This window comes from Epinephelus lanceolatus, chromosome 15, assembly GCF_041903045.1.
Source record: "Epinephelus lanceolatus isolate andai-2023 chromosome 15, ASM4190304v1, whole genome shotgun sequence".
In the NCBI taxonomy this organism is placed as follows: domain Eukaryota; kingdom Metazoa; phylum Chordata; class Actinopteri; order Perciformes; family Serranidae; genus Epinephelus; species Epinephelus lanceolatus.
This window is the reverse complement of record NC_135748.1, coordinates 36,610,753-36,626,504: the sequence shown is the minus strand read 5'-3', so window position 1 is coordinate 36,626,504 and position 15,752 is coordinate 36,610,753.

Sequence of the window (15,752 nt, the reverse complement as noted above, 5' to 3'; positions counted from 1 at the left end):
TGTTTTTATTTATTCAAATAGAGCTCATTGATACTCTGAGTGAGGAGTCCTACTTTGGTTGTATTTATTTAGTTGATTAAAGCAGCACCCTCAGGCCCTTTCTCCTTTGAAGTCTGCCTCCTTTTTCTCTTATTTGTTAAGTTACCTCCAGCTGATCCGAGCAATAAATAACTTGATCTTACCAAACCATCTGGTTTCACGTTGCTTCCCTTTCCCCTCTCAGAGCTGGGTCATAACTGCATATAAGTGGACTTATATACTGCACCATTTTTCAGATACATCTTTTTTACTGTTTTGGCTACCGTTTTTAAAAGCCTCTGTGCGGAGCTGAAAGTACAAATGTCTCATCCATCTCTCCAGGCTGAGTGGAGTTAGCAGTTAATGGATACTAAAATAAAATGACCTTTTCACCTTTTAGCATTATCAAAAGTGGTTCAACTTGAAGCTGAGCCGGCTGACTCCACAGAAACATGCTACAGGGCGGCTCGTTATCACCTCCAGCTGATATACAGAGCCATCCGTCATAAAGCGAAGATGTTGCCTTTCAACAATTCAGAGCTCCAGATTTATAAAAAATACGAGGCGCAGTTTGTTGTTTGATCACTTCACCTAACCCAAATTCAGCTGGCTTCACTGAGGTCTTTTTTAACTTTAAAATAAAACAAATCTGTTTGAATTATTTTCAGCATTTATGTCAAGTGCTTCCAGGAAAGAGCCAAAGCCTTACAGTCTTGAGTATGACACTGACAAAATCTTTCCCCTCCTACACACTCTGCTTTCGTGTATTAGCAAACTAACTGTCATTGATCAGTATCGGCAGTAATGCAGGTGGGCGTTTTACAGCACCATCATGGTAAGGAGGCAGCTGAGCCTTACAGGAAAGCTTTTGTTCCAGCCCTCACCTACGATCCTGAGCTCTGAGTAGATACCAGAAGAATAAGATCCCAGATACAAACAGCCAAGTGAGTTCCTCCGTAGAGAGGCTGGGCTCAACCTTTGAGACAAGAGGAGAAGCTCAGAGTCTAAAGGAGGTCAAGTCGAGATGGTTCGAGCATCTGATCAGAATTACTCCTGAGCGCCTGGGCGTTTGTATACTACAAAAAATAATGCACCAGAATTTCGTATATATGATATGCAATCACGTGATGAATGCACTGATGGGAATAAAGAAAGGAGTAGTAATAACAGTGAAAGTCCACATCAGGGGGCAGGTTGGAGTGGTGGACTTTTCCCCAGGAGATTGGTTTCTTGATGTTTGTGTCCCATGTGAAAGGGTTAACTTTGAGTAAATTTAAGGTATGCTGTCACATTACTTTACATTGTAGGTCGCAGGGCATTACGTGGCAGACCCTGGAAACTGCAGTGCCATTGCTTAGCCCACATCCCCAGTAAGTGTGCTGGGTGCTGCAGCCAATTTGCAGTGACTCATCCTGCAGCACTTTATTTGCAAGTATTCTAGCTAGAGCTTTGGCAGAGTGCTACAAACATTCAAAATGGCCGCCACGGGATATGGGAATGACCCAAATATAAATTTTTAACAGCAGCTGGCGGCATCAGTGAGAAACACGGCAGGACAAGAATGAAAGTTAAGGTGGGGAAAGTCTGAGTCGGGAGGGTGGGAGCGGTGGTGTATGGGTCAAACAAACACTGACTTTAACCTGGGAGGCTAGTGTGTGTGCGTCCCGTAAGATTCTAAAGCCAAACCCTGTTCTTTTTTCCTAAACCTAACAATCCGTGTGTGTTGGCAAAATGTAACCGTGTGTGTTTGTTGTTGGAGGAAAAAATCTGCACTTCCCGGTGTTGTATCACCGTAGTGCTTTTATTTTGAAAGAGACTGTATGTAAACGGTACATTTCCTGTAAAAACATAAGTGTATTTTGAAAGAAGACAATGCATGTAACAGGCAGAACTTCACACGCTGTCCCAGAATGTCAACAACCAACACACCCAGGGTACCTTTCACGTCGTCTGTGGACGCAGAAAGTCCGTGAACAAACTGAGAATGTGCTGGTTTGAGAGAGAATGTAAACCAGTGAAAAGGAAGAAATACTGGCTGGTGTGGAGTTTAAATCAGTGTTACAAACTCAGTATTTGTGACAAAAGTGTGGCACTGTGTAGTGAAACACAAAGAGGAGAATTTAGCAGTGAAAATGCTGTAACTCTGGAGGTTATCCGCTGAGTTTAACTAACTCAGACTGCTGAAGCCTCATATATTTTTGCACTCATTCCCATTTTGTACTTCAGCCGCAGCACAACAATTTCCCTGGGGATAAATAAAGCTATATCTCATCTTAAAACCTGTTTCGATGTTCGTACGGGTGTGTGACTGTTGAAAGATGGTGAACCTGAACCTGCAGTGCAGAACCTCCAGTGAGGAAGTGATCGTAACAGAGACAAAGTGACTGACACACATGAACCAGATTTGAACCTCTAACTTGAAGAGCAATGACTGACACCACATCGCTCCATCCTATCGGGAGACGACACCTCAGAGCAGTGTGTGTGTGAGTGTTAATAACTGAGAGAGAGTGTATCTGCAAGTGTCTCAGTGAGCAGAGATGCACACAGTGTGTCTTTCTGTGTGTGTCTGTAAGATGAAAGGGATGCAGACTGGCCCCAGGCTCCAATTAAAAACGGGCTGAGGTTGCTATGGCGATATAGGTGAACTGAAGTACTTTATGAAATATTACTGATGGACGGACGGACTGGTTTACACCTCCAGCAGAGAACAAACTGTTCTGTGGATGTTTGAAGGGTCTGGGTTAATGTTTGAACTTTACTGTGTTTGTTCTGCTTTTAACCTTTTTAACATTCTGTTCTTGGTCTTTTTTAGTGAAGACGCTCTCACAAAAAAATCATCAAAATATCAGTTTGGTTTGCTCAGTTTAGGGTTGTTTCAGACATTAGTTAGCGAACAACAGCACCTTTTCGCATCAACAAAAAGCTAAAAGAAGAACACGTAAACATACAAAACAGTCCTAACCATATAAAACTTTATAATAAAGGCCATATGTTAATATGTTGAGACTGATGTCATAATTTTATGAGGAAAAAGCTCAGTTTTGGAAAAAAATGTTTAAGTGCTCATCCAGTTATAATATTTTAACAACAAAGTTGTAATATTTTATTATATTTTGAGGATAAAGTTAAAGTATTTGTAAAATAAAGTCATATTCTAGAGCAAATTTGTAATATTTTGATAATAAAATCACAATTTCTTTAGAACAAAACTGTATTTTTTTTTTTTTTTAGAATAAAGTACCAATATTTTTGGAGCAAAGTTTTGAGAATAGGGTCTTAATATTTTGTGTGTAAAGTCAGATATAATATAATAATAATAATAATAATAATAATAATAATAATAATAATTATAATATTTTGACAATAAAGTAATAATATGTTTAGAACAAAGTTATTCTGAAAAAAAAACCTTAATATTTTGAAGATAAAATTGCAATTTTTTTTTTAAATAAAGTCATGATAATTCTAAAAGAAAGTTGTAATATCTGAGAATAGAGACATAATGTTCTGAGGATAAAGTTGTGGTATTTGTAAAATATTCTCAGAATATTTTCAGATCAAAGTTGTAATGACAATAAAATCATAATAATTTTAGAACAAAGTTATTTTGAAATAAACAACGTAAAATTTTGAGGATAAATTGCAATTTTTAAAAAATTTAGTCATATTTTGAGAGTAAGATCATAATAAATTAAGAACAAAGTAGTAATATTTTGAGAATAGAGACATATTTTGAGGATAAAGTTGTGATATTTGTAAAATAAAGTCACAATATTTTCAGATCAAAGTTGTAACGACATTAAAGTCATAATAATTTTTTTTAAAAAAAAGTTGTTCTCAGAAAAAGACTTTTGGGGATAAAATTGCATTTTTAAAAAAAACAAAACAAATAAAGTCATAATATTTTTCAAAACAAAGTTGTTATATTTGGATAATAAAATCATATATTTTCCTAAAATATACAAAATACAACTTTATTTTCTGAACCTCAGATTTTAACTTTCTGCTCTAAAAATGCAGCACTTCTCACCGTCAGTTGACTTTTACAGTCAAACAGCTTCAACACTGAAATACGGAGGTTTATTTTAACTCTGCAGGGAGGAAACGTGTCACCTTCTCCAGTCAAACACACAGAGGAACATTTGCACGGATAAAAATCAGCACTACTGCTGCTGCTGCTGCTGCTGCATGGATTTCCCTCACAAACTTATTTTTTATCTTTCTTCTTCAAATTCAGTTCCTCTGACTAATAATTACATCTTCCTGTTCTGGGTCCTGAAGCGCTCTCCCTGGAGGCTGCAGCACTTTAACTGCAGGGGGAAATTCACTCTTCAGTATTTTGTTCTTCAGTGTTTGTTTGCTTTCTCTCAGGTTTCTCTGTTAGTGATGAAAAGATGGAGTTTTGTTCTTCTTCTTCTTCCTCTTCCTCTTCTCTTTCTTCCTTTTTTATATTTAATGCTTCCGCTTTCATTTCCCCATTCTGCTCTTTTTTTAAACATAATTTACTGAAACATACAGAGGAACATTTTCTTTATGGCTCATAGCTAAATCTGAACTCAGTGAAAGACTTTAGTGACTAACGTTATATCAGAAGTTAGTATTATTATTATTATTATTATTGTTAATTACACTTTCAAACATATTCCGTGGCTCTGACTTCTATATAACCGTGTTTCATAAGTAGCTACTGCACATAAATCAGTTTGGTCATCATTTTGATACACAGTATGAGCAGGATGAACAGAAATGTATTTATTTATGGTATTTTTTTTGCAGGTTAATCATTTTGTGCTGTTCTTTAAGTGTCATATATATATTGTTGTATCTCAGTAAACTGCATGAACAAGATCAATATAAAACATGTTGGAAAAATATTGACATCTTCATATTTCTGTCAAATATTATTTATATCATTTCAAGTCATTCCTGTGATATTCTGTCAAGTTTATGTTCATGTTTTCCGCCTTTGTTAAATACCACATGTGTTTCACCTGTGTCTTGTTCCACTCACCTGTGTGTAGTTAGTAATCAGCCCCTGTGTATCCAAAGCCCAGTGCTTCCCCCCTTCAGTTGCCACATTGTCATGGTCGCCCTAGTGTGTTCATGCTCTCCAACCTTTTCCTCATGTTTGATTCCCCGTGTTTTGACTCTGCTTGGATTTATGGACTTTGCTTTTTGTGTGATTTCCCTGAATGGATTTTTCTGCCTTCACTGACTGCCTTCACTTGTTTGACCCCTGACCTCCTCAGTGAAGATTTGGATTTGATAAGCTGTTCTTGGTGTTTGGTGGTTTCCCAGTTTTGTACTAGATTGTTACATTCCTCTCTCTTCATTCTTCGTTCTTTATTCTTCAGTTTTCTGTCTTTTGTTGTATGTTTGTCTAAGTTATTGTTTATTTTTGTTCTTCACTGTCTTATTGTTTGATTTATTGAAGGTCTAACTGTGCTTTACTGTTGCGGGATATATGTTGGAAATTAGATTAAAAAAAAACATAAAACTTCAAGAAGTAAACTACAATAAAATCCCTAAAACTTGGAGATACATGGATTTCATGTGACAGAGATGTCATGTTAAGTGTTTAAAGTATGCCAAGAAAACGCATTTTCACTCTGACCTCTTCACATATTGACGTTTGGTCATGGACTTTCTACGTCCACATACGACGTGCAAGGTACCCTGGGTGTGTTGGTTGGTGACGTTCTGGGACATTGTGTCAAGTTCTGTCTGTTACATGCATTGTCTTCTTTCAAAATACACTTCCTGTTTTCACAGGAAATTTAAGGTTTACATACAGTCTCTTTCAAAATAGAAGCACTATTTCAGTACAACACCCTGAAATGACTTTTTTTGTCTTCAACAACAAAACCACGTGGTTGGGTTTAGGAAAAAAGATCAGGGTTTGGCTTTAGAATCTCACGGGACACGGACACTGCTCTCTCAGGTGAAATTTGGTGGGCAGGTAGGTGTTGGATCCACCCACCCACCTAATGCCGTCAGGCACCATTAAACTATAACAGCAACTGGCAGTTTATCATGCCAACGTTAAAGGACACCTTTTTTCGTTGGTTTCTGATGCCACAAGTCACTGCCCGAGTGCCAGATTTCGACGACTTTGGAGTGAGACCAGGCTTGTATACCATATAATATCACAAAATTGGACTTTAAGCACTCTAGCCTTTGGATCAGGGAGAGTTGGTCATGTTTAATAATATTTTAAATATTATAATATCAACAGTCTTAGACTTGGGAATAACATGTATGTAACAAAAATGGCTGAGAAATGTGAAATACTGAATCATGTTAAGATGTGTAATTTTCTGGTTTTGCATCTGGGCAAAGAAAGCAAGTTGTTTCCCCACTGTATATAACTGTGTTTTTGTCTTAATGTTGTTGGTTTTTCTTTTCAAACGTCAACAAAATCGACAGAAGAACCTCCGTGTTGCTGGTTAAAAAGTGTCAGACATATAAAAGGATGACTGTGGATCAGCTATTCATGATCTTAAATCCTGACTCTGTTTTAAAGGCATTAAAGGAGAGCACAGAAGAAGATGTTACTGAGGCTGTTGTTGTTGATTGATGCAGCTGTGAGTGAAGGAGCTGCTGGTCACTGGTTACAGGAAAGAAACAAGAGAGAGAGGTGATTCATTACAAGCTTTTTGTTTGTAATGTAAGGCTGTTTCCTTCTCTGGAAACGCACACACACACTCAGACTCTTTTAGTCTCTTCCCGTATGTGTCAGCTGCCTTGGTTGTTCCTGTCAGTTTGTTTTTATTCTGCTGCTGTTTATTCGTCCTCCTGCTGAGAAACCAGAGCAGTTCAGTACATCAGCTCTCAGCGGACGTTTCCAGAAATGTCTCATCATCATTACATGCTTCCAAGTATCCGAGTTGTTTTGAAACATTAAGTACTCAATCACATCTTATCATGCACATCTTTCCACTGACCATCATGCAGTGCCTCCATGTATGTAAATGGGTCTGTTTTCATCACATCATCACTGCATATCATGATGTGACCAAGCAGCAACCTCTGAGGCTGAAAAATGAAGCCGACGCTGACGTGACAAATACTGCAGTTGCTCAAATGGTCCACATGAGGCTGGCTCCAAAAGCAAGTCAGTCCTCATAGATCAGTCCAAAGGGATATTTTATTAGACTAATGTGGAATTTTGGGCCATTGAAACAATGTTAGCAACGTTTTTCGCTAGTGAAAATTAGCATTAGAATTAGTATTGTCACATTTAACCATAGCTGTAAAGAAGCTAGTACTGGCTGACCAAGCTAGTAGCTAGCATGAGGGCTATCTCCACCCTTTCGTCCAAACATGGTCACTTCTGACTCCAAAAATCCAAGATGGCAACGACAAAAATGCCAGACACGAGGCTTCAAAGCGGACGGATGATGTCACTGTGGCTACGTCCATTATTTCCTACAGTCTATGGATGTGACTGGCTGCATCTGCAAGTCTGTCATCACTGTTTCATGATTTTTTTTTTTTAATCTGTGTGTGTGTGTGTATGTGTGTGTGTGTGTGTGTGTGTGTGTGTGTGTGTGTGTGTGTGTTGAGTGTTACCTGACATTGTCACACCTTGGTCTTCCTGATTAAAATGGCGTGAACACACCAGCTGACATCAGAGGAGGGAAGGTTTTTGGAGCAGAGGATCATGGGAAATTACTTTAATATTCACTGCATGAAGGAAAACAGCTGCTACACACACACACACACACACACACACACCTCCTTCTTCGTCCTCTCTGCTCACTCTTCTCTATTTTTAAATGTCACCTCTTCCTCTTTCTCCCTTCCCTCTCCTCTTTATGCAAACTCATGCCTCCCCCTTCTCCCTCCTCCCTCCTCTCCTCTCTCCTCCTCTCTCATCTCTCTGACTGTCACCTCTCTTTTTCATTTTCACACTCATTACCCTGCACTTTCTTCTTCTCCTCTCTCTAGTTTTTGCTTCCCTCTCTGACTCTGTTACTCTCTCCTAACTCTACAGACACTGTGTAACTTTGTAACGCACAGAAACCTCACACACTGATTGCGATGTGTGTTTTGTTGTTCTATTCGGTGTGAACATTTGCAATAGAAGACAAAATGCAGAGATACATTTCCATTTCCAGTTACCTATCTGGCTGTCATCACTTCCTCTCTGTCTTTTATTTGGCACCACAGCTATATGAATATCACTATTTGACCTGTTGAAAGTGAGCTATCTGAGTTATGAAATGATTCTGTGCGCCCCATTCCTCTGTCTTGTTGCAGATGTGTCCTGCCCCCACATTTTCTTTACTGATTCTTGTCAATCAGACTTCTGACAGATGCCAAAAATGCAGAATATCGAACCTGTATCTATGAAGTTTTGGACAAAGTGTGCAAATGTGACTGACATAACATCAGTGTGCCAAGGCCTTTACTCCTACTACTATTGTTCTGAAGGGCATGGACAAACAAAGTAAGGCTCTTCAAAGCTGCAGTGTAACAACAAACATACATTAATATTTTAGACCAACTCGGTCTCAGTCCAAAGTCCTCAAAAACTGGCGCTTGCTTAGTGATTTCTGACGTTAGACACCAACGAAAAAAGCTGTCCTTCTACGTCGGCATGATGCAGGGGGGAAACTCAGCGGAACAAGGACAAAAGTTAAGGCAGCGAAAGTCCAATTAGGGCAGGAAGGAAGGGTGGTGGATGGGTCTAACAGCCATGGACTTTCACCTAGGAGGCCATTGTTTGCTTCCCAAACCCTGTTCTTTTTTTCCTAAACCCAACCGCTTGCTTTTGTAGCCTAAACCTAACTATGTGTGTTGGTTGTTGTAGGAAACAAAACGTCAATTTGCGTTGTTGTACTGACATATGCATTTATTTTGAAAGACACTTGTTATGCCCCACCCTTGGGCGGGAACTGCCCATTGGTCTGACATCCCATTGTTGGGACCATATTAAACCCATTGTTCCGAAGTCCGTTCCGAAATCATCATGATGCCCTGTTGTTAAGGTCTGGTTAGGTTTAGGCACAAAAACCACTTGGTTAGGGTCAGGAAAAGTTCATGGTGTGGGTTAAAATGAAAAAGAAAGTGACAAACACATAAGCTGTGAGCCTGCTTCGCCTCAAGCCTTTCCCTGCTGACCCAGAGCCGGTCGTGGCGCACCATCAAGGTAGAAATACGCCCGCTGGGAGCCGTTCAGCACCGCAGACCGTCTGACTAATGGGATGTCGGACCAATGGGCTGTCAGACCAATGACATGGACCCCCTTGGGCATCCTTATGGGGCGAACAAAACTCCATCACTGACCCAAAATACCCACATAAGACATCTTTCAAACACTCAAATCCATGGGATGTATTAACAAATAAACAAGCAAACAAGACAACAAAAATCCCACGCTGAGACTGTATGAAAACTGTACATTTCCTGTGAAAATGGAAGTGTATTTTGAAAACAATGCATGTAACAGGCTGAAATTGACACAGCACCCCAGAACATCAACAACCAACACACCCAGGGTACTTTGCACGTCATATGTGGATTTGGAAAGTCCATGACCAAACGTCGATATGTGACGAGGTCGGAGTGAGACATGTTTTTCCAACTTCATCAATGTGAGGAAAGTCCCTGCGCACAAAGCCAGCTCCACAAAGAAATGGTTTTGCAAGTTTGGTGTGAAAGAACTGGACTGGTGTGCACAGAGCCCTGACCTCAGCCCCATCCAACACCTTCGGAATGAACTGGAACACCAACTGTGAGCTCATTACCCAACGTCAGTGCTGGACCTCACGAATGCTCTTGTGTCTGAAATCCCTGCAGAGTGAAACTGGAAGAGTGGAGGCTGTAAGAGTCTGTGGTCCTTTCCATAATGTTGTCAGACACTTAGAATAGCAATCTGAGCCTGTCAGTGGCAAAAACAAACACTTTTAATGGATGTAAACTGACAGTGCACAATTACACATAGGGATTACATCGGGGCCTGTTTGTTTTGTTGTTCCCATTGGTCACTTAGACACAAAACATAAGAAAGTATGTATGAATGTATGATGTGGTATCACATCATGATACATTTTCACACATGGCTGCAGGCGTAAGCTGTCTACATACTTTTGGCCACATACTGTACTCCTATATGTGCTCTCTCTGTCTTCTTCCCACACATCTCAATTGCTTTCTTCATCACATCATTAAAGCAGAAGAAGCTGAACTGTTTCTTGCAGCCCACACCCATAATCACATATCTGAAATATTTTTATTGCTGCGCACACTCACTCTGTTACTAATATCAAGGCCAGCCAGCTGCTCTCCTCTGCAGCAAAGACCCCCTATGGAGGCCAGTTAAACCTCAGTGAGAGTGTGAGTGTGTGTGTGTGTGTTGTCCCCACCCTCATACTAAGCAGATAAAGTCACCACATCCTGATGAAAATAACCAAATAGGTCACCAAAAATGTTGCTCTCCCTCCTCGATGTCTTCATTCAGCCATATGTGTGTTACTGCAGCAGAAAAGAATGAAAACTCTGAAGCTTGCTGTGTTAAAGAGGAGTGTTTCTTTTATTGTTCTTAGCTTAGCAGCAGGTGCATTAAAAATAAATGGCAGACTGAGGCTGCGAGGATCCGTCAGACTGAACTTTGGAGTGTCGAGGAAGCAGAGCTGCTGCTGCTGCTGTTTCCTCGCAGCGTTAACGTGATCATCGTCAGACTCTGTCGTGTGTAGGTCGAATGTTTGAGAGTGTGACGTCCAGAGTTTAATCTGTGGATCAGTGTGTGTCACAGTCTGTCCTCAGGCCCCTTCATTGTCATCTTCCATCCATCAGATGCCCTCAGACTTTCCCTCTATTACCTGACTGTCTCCGCCCACCTGATCACCTGTTCCTGTTTTAATCAACCTCTTTCCACTCACCTCTCACCAGGTCCTTAAAGCTGCCGTGTGTTTTGTTCTTTTGCTTTCAAGCCAGTGAGCCTATCCATTCCCTCGCTCCAACAATAAACGGCTGAAGTCATCCTGCTGCCTCATCTGTCTGCATTCGGGTCCTTTACCGCATTTCCTGAGTCGTGACAGTGTGAGGTCTGAGCACTGCAGGAGATCTCTCTGTACACTGCCGTCTGGCTGAAGATCCTTTATTGAGTTTCTTTTTAACTTTATAGCATTACAAAGTCATTTCAACAAGAACACTCTTGCCACTGCTTCTGGCTGGCTCAGACAGCTTGCTGCCAGTATAGGCTACAATAACAAGTGCATACAAAGGCTTAGATTTTGGTGGAGGATGCAGGGGACATGACATTTGTCCCCCCACAATAAAAAACTGAAAGTAGGAGGGGACTTTTATTTTTGATAAACCGCTAAAAATAGAAGATGTAGTTCAAGTTTTATGAGTATGTGTGTAGCCCTCCAATGGGATTCTCTGTTGGGAGCCGAGGTCGAACGACATTACTAATTAATGGATGTTTTCAACATGAACACAAGGTGTTTTGGTTCAACTGGAGATTTGAAATTATTTTTCATGCAGAAAGTAACAGTCACTGAGGCAGAGAAAAAATAAATGTGGTAAGCAGACATCTTGCTGTAACACATATGAGCTATTACAACATAATCACCAGAGAAAATGTTCATAATGTACATCTGCAAACCACATGTACGTTACGTTTGTACATTTATTTTTTGCTGTTGGCTTGAAGTTTCTCAGCAACACTGCGGTGAAGATATGGTTAGGTTTAGGCACAAAAACCACTTGGTTATGGTTAGGAAAGATCATGTTTTGGCTTAAAACACCCACATTTTGTGGCACAGAAGCTGCTTAAAAAACAGGGACAGGTCTGCCAAAAACACCCATGTTCAGTATCTCCCACCCCGCTGGGAAATGTTGCAATGAGTGGGTGAAAAACGCTGTTCCGTGGAGAACGTCATGATGCCAGGTTCGGTGGCTCCATCCACATCACACCAACCCTGGCCTCCCTGCACTGGTTACCTGTTGCTTTCAGAATTGATTTTAAGGTTTATATTGATGACTTACAAAAACTTATATCTTTTAATGCCCTATGTTCCATCTCGCACCCTGAGATCCTCAGATGCATCTTTCCTTGTTGTTCCAAGTTCCAGATTAATTCAAAAAGGTGGGAGAGGCTTTGCTTTCTGAAAGTTGCTATATAAATAAGGTAGTAGCATTATTAGTATTATTATTATTAAATACCGCTGGGAAATACCTTGGTTCCTTCATTTGGTTTCAAACAGCATAGCCTCCAACTCCCTCTGACAAATGTGAGCTTATATATATTACGTCACTTTAGAAACATTGATATAATATGTATGAAATGTGCAAATGCTTGTTTGTGGTTTGCAGAAACCTGTGTTTTTCATTTATCTGCTGGTTTCACAGCCTCACATTGAAAGACAGAAGCAGTCTAAATAGCATTGTACAAATCTGCTCTAAGATCACAAGAGTGACACAATGGGACATTTTTTGCAATCAGCAAATCTTCCAGAAAACCACAACAATTTAAGCTTCTTCTGGGCGTGTTCTCTGTTGCCACCAGGGCATCTATACACTTTACCTGCTTGTGAAACTAATCGGTATTCAAAATCTTTTATTCCTTCTGCTATTTGTCTTTTAAATTCTCTGTTAATTTTGTTTTTATTATTCTTTTTTTTATCTTTTTTTTATGATATACTATCAACTTTTATTATTAAGTGTTTATGGATTAACTAAAATTAATGAACATGTCATTGACGTGAATACAGGTGCCACATGCACACTGACAGAGGTTAGTTCCCCAAACAAAAGGGAACAAATTTGGGCAAAAAATCCACCAGAATACAGGAAATGAAATGCTTGTGCTTAGATTTTCTTCACTGGAGAGAGGCAACCCAGTTCACTAGAATGTCACCAATCCAAAGACACAAGGTTAGTCTCATTTTGTGGGGACAGTTGAAAGGCATTCTGGGAAATGTATGAACTTATGAACTAGGAAAAAACTCCAGGAGGCTTGTGGAAGCAAAGTGAGGTTCACCAGGAAATAGAAACTGTAAGATTTAATATTTCCTGCACATCAAAGACTTTTAAAGTTATTCATATTAAAACAGTAAAATAATTTATATCTTTTGTGGATGAAGTGAATGCCACCTGATGATGATGATGATGATGATGATGATGATGATGCTATCACTATATATGTTTAAAGATCTGTTATGTGTTGTTGGACTTCAGAGAATGCGTCTCATAAGAAAGGAGTGCTGGTGTTATTGTAATTCACAGCTCCAGTGTGTCAGTGTTGAAGCTCACCGGCAGACTTTAACCTCTGAAAATGAAACACAGTCTACTCCACTCTTTGCTCTGTACGTGCGATCGCTCCCAGCATGGCGGCGTCTTCCCAGCCTGCTTTGCATATGACTGCAGGGTTCGGGATCAAAGCGAGAGGAAGTTATGAGACAGGCAGCGGCGGGCCCCCGTCTGATGAAACGCTCGCTGCTGCTGTCAGGAGGCCTGGCAGAGGTTTTACTGTACAGAGCTGCACGCTTTGCATTTACACTTTCAGACGCTGGGCTTACGCGATGTTTCAGGGCAACTCGCTGCTAACGCAGGCGGGGGGTCGCTGTATCGCTCAGGGACTTGTCGACAGAAGTGGAAGGAGCTGACGGACTCACGCTGGCTTTAACGGATGACCTTTCAGCTTCAGGAAAGACTCTTCAAAGCTGCAGAGTAACAAAGCCTCGCACATTATAATATCAGTAAATAAACAGGAGCTGTACTTTCTCAGCTCGTGTGTTCAGACTGATAAAAGACTTCATTACACTTATGACTCTTTAATGAGCTGAAAGATCTGGGAACACGGTGACAGCAATAAAAAGAAGTGAGTAAACAGACAAAACCAACAGCCTCACAGTTTAGAGACCTACTTCCTGTTTCAACTTTGAACTCCTGCACTTACTGTAGTTTTGTCTACACAGCCTGCCGATGCATTGAGGGATTTTGGGGGCATTTTTTTTCCTTTGTTTGAAGAGTGACAGTAGAGAGATGGCAGAAAATAAAAGGAGAGAAGGAGGGGAAATGACATGCAGCAGCTGAAATAAACATCTTCACCACGAAGTCTGTAGACACCTCACAGTGAGGGATTATCACTCGATGAATATCAGAGTAATTACGTGTCAAGATTTGTTCTTGTGCGTGATAGACAAGAACATTCCTCAGAGATTTTGGTCCATATTGACATGATAGCATCACACAGTTGCTGCAGATTTGTCGGCTGCACATCCATGATGCAAATCTCCCGTTCCACCACATCTCAAAGGTGCTCTATTGGACTGAGATCTGGTGACTGTGGAGGCCATTGGAGTACAGTGAACTCATTGTCATGTTTGAGATGATGTGAGCTTTGTGACATGGTGCGTTATCCTGCTGGAAGTAGCCATCAGAAGATGAGTACACTGTGGTCATAAAGGGATGGACACGGTCAGCAACAATACTCAGGTAGGCTGTGGTGTTTAAACCATGCTCAGCTGGTACTAAGAAAATCTCCCCCACACCATTACACCACCAGCAGCAGCCTGAACCGTTGATACAAGGCAGGATGGATCCATGATGCCAAATTCTGACCCTACCATCTGAATGTGGCAGCAGAAATCCAGACTCATCAGACCAGGCAATGTTTTTCCAATCTTCTATTGTCCAGTTTTGGTGAACCTGTGTGAACTGTAGCCTCAGTTTCCTGTTGTTAGCTGACAGGAGTGGCACCTGGTGTGGTCTTCTGCTGCTGTAGCCCATCTGCTTCAAGGTTGGACAAGGTGTTGTTGGTTCAGAGATGGTCTTCTGCAGACCTTGGTTGGAACCAGTGGTTATTTGAGTTACTGTTGCCTTTCTATCATCTTGAACCAGTCTGCCCATTCTCCTCTGACCTCTGGCATCAACAAGGGGTATCTTTCACTACCATATGCGATCTTGAAAGACGTTTTCGTAAATTTGGCAGCACATCTGGCCTCACAACCGCAGACCACATGTTACCACACCAGCTCAGGACCTCCACATTTGATATCTTCACCGGTGAGATTGTGTGAGACCAGCCACCCAGACAGATGATGCAACAATTGGTTTGCAATTCACCTCACAGGCAGAGTTGATGTGTTGCTGTAATTGCTGTAGATTAAACAACCCAAGAGTATATAAAGGAGATAAGAATAGCTCAGCCTTAAACACTTGTTTGTTTGTTTGTTTGTTTGTTTGTTTTTATCAGACTGTCACCAGCTTTGTCTATGCAGTGGCCTCGTTGAAGCGAAAGACGAAGCTGTTTATCGGTGGTGGCTGTTTTCTATCAGGCGGCTCAGCAGGAGCAGTGACAGGTGTTGATGTGGGAACTCTCCCACCTGAGGAGGACTTTCATTACACTCCGCCGCCTCAAGGCAAACATTTCATTTTGTGACTGTGACCTCTGTGTCTCTGCCTGTCTGTCCCAACAGACGTGTCAATAACAGGAGGACTGTTTTCAGACTGCGCTGACCTCTGTCGGGAAGCATTAACATACAGGACAACACTGACGGCCTCTTCTAAAGCCTCGCTGCTCAGTTGCTTTTCTCATTTAAGTTCAGCTTGGGCTTTATTTATCACCTCGGCTTATTATCATTTATGTGTTTGTCTGTAATGAGGTGAAGCGCAGTCTGTTGGTCACCTCTCGCAGCACCTGACAAATGCTTTTTGGAGCTCGACACAGATATCAGGGAGGAAAAATTATTATTTCTGGCTCGCACTGGGGGCCATTA